Source organism: Dama dama, chromosome 23 (genome assembly GCF_033118175.1).
Source record: "Dama dama isolate Ldn47 chromosome 23, ASM3311817v1, whole genome shotgun sequence".
Classification (NCBI taxonomy): Eukaryota; Metazoa; Chordata; class Mammalia; order Artiodactyla; family Cervidae; genus Dama; species Dama dama.
Genome location: NC_083703.1, coordinates 52,817,932 through 52,819,867, shown reverse-complemented (window position 1 = coordinate 52,819,867; position 1,936 = coordinate 52,817,932). Strand labels below are relative to the sequence as shown.

At 48.9% G+C, this 1,936-nt stretch overlaps 1 pseudogene; it reads left to right on the top strand.

Annotated features, from left to right (window-relative positions):
• Positions 1-386: 386 nt before the first annotated feature.
• On the top strand, positions 387-1,425 carry LOC133044393 (STE20-related kinase adapter protein alpha-like; annotated as a pseudogene).
• Positions 1,426-1,936: the final 511 nt, after the last annotated feature.

Below are 1,936 nucleotides of genomic sequence, written 5' to 3'. Positions count from 1 at the left end.
AACAAACAAGTGGTTGCCAGAGGGGAGAGGGGAGGAGGCAGAAAAGAAATAAGTGAAGGAGATTAAGAGATACAAATTTCCAGTTGCAAAATAAATGAGTCAGGGATATGAAATGTACAGTATGGAAGATATAGTCAATAACTCTGGCCTCCCAGAAATAGGCCTGGCAGAGGTGTAGACCTTAAACCAAGGAGGCAGAGCTGAGACTGGGTTTAAATTTTTGAAATTAAAGTGGGTCTACATGTTAGGTCTTTTCTTATAAGTAAATAGAAAGAATTAGGTGTTAGGTTTCTGAAAAGTTCATTGTTGAGGGCCTAAGAGACTTGGAACCATTGCAGACCAATATGGTGAGTTCAGAGTCGATAACATCCTTCTCTAAACAGATCATGAGTAACTTTCTGCCGGAGGGAGGGTGTTATGAACTTCTCATTGTTACAGGCAAAGGATTTGAGCCTGATAACTGAATCTACCAAAGTACAAATCAATGGGAGAGTATGTGACTGTACGAAGGATTAACCTAGAAGCTCGTTCCAATGAGCTCGCGATGTTCTTGCAAGGGGAGCTCCGTGTCTCTAAGTTCTTCAGCCATCCTGATACCCTGCCATATCAAGCCACTTTTATTGCAGATAATGAGCTGTGGGCTGTCACACCATTCATGGCATATGGCTCTGCAAAGGACCTCATCTATACACACTTCATGGAGGGCATGAATGAATTGGCAATTGCTTATAGTCAGCAGGGGGTGCTCAGGGTCCACTACACCCACCACATGGGATGCGTGCACAGGAGAGTCAAAACCAGCCACTTACGTTCTGATCTTACACGGCAACTCAGCACAATCAGTCACTGGCAGTAGCAGCACAGTACTTTCTCAAGTACTGAATCAAGGTTCTGCCTTGGCTCAGCTCGTAAGTCCTCTGGCAGAATCTTCAGGTTTATGATGCCAAATTTGACACTGCAGTGTGAGAATCATGGCTTGTGAAGTGGCTGATGGCCACGTCTCCTTTAAAGATATGCCCGCCACCTAGATGCTGCTGGAGAAGCTGAATAGCACAGTGCTCTGCCTGCTGGACACCAACACCAACCTCCCTGAGGAGCTGACCATGAGCACCTCGTACTCAGCAGCCAATTATGACCTGAGTGACAACCTGGCCACCAGCACTCCCGGGACCTCCAGTGGCGACTCGCCATCCCACCCTTATCACCACAACTTCTCACCCCATCTCCTCCACTTTGTGGACCAGTGCATTCAGTGCAACCCGGATATAAGACCAAGGGCCAGCTCCCTCATGAACAATTCTTCCTTTAAGCAGATCAAGTGACATGCCTCAGAGGCTTTGCCTAAGTTTCTTCATCCTGTCACCCCCAAAACCAGTTTTGAAGGCCGCTAGTGTCCAGATCACAGTGGAATCTTTGGCCTGGTAGAGCTGGAGGAGCTGAAGGTGGACGACTGGGAGTGCTGGAGGTGGACGACTGGGAGTGCTAAGCCTATGAAGAAGGTACACATTCTCCATCTGGGGCCATGTGAGCCTCTGGGACCCTTCCGGAGGACTGGCCACATTCCCACCCTCCTGGGGGGCAGATTGGGCAAAAAGGACATTTCTGCCAGGAGAGCCGGTTGCTTGCTGACTAGGAAAGAAATTACTGGAGAGAAACTTTATTGCTCCAAAGCTTTTGAGACACGAGGGAATCCCAACAACCCGGGATCAAGACGGGCCAAAGAGCTGATATTTCCGGTCCTGCGAGCTCAAGTGACCTGACCTCTTCAAAAGGAAAAGATGCTGTTCTGGCCACGGGGGACTGAAGTCCAAGCCCAGGTTTTGACTCATCTGCCTGGGGAACTGTGTGACTTCGTCCCACTCTGGCTCTATCAGCCTCGTTCCATTCTTCTCGCCTGCTCTCAGGTCCTATAGGTCCATGGAGGGGCAAGTAATAA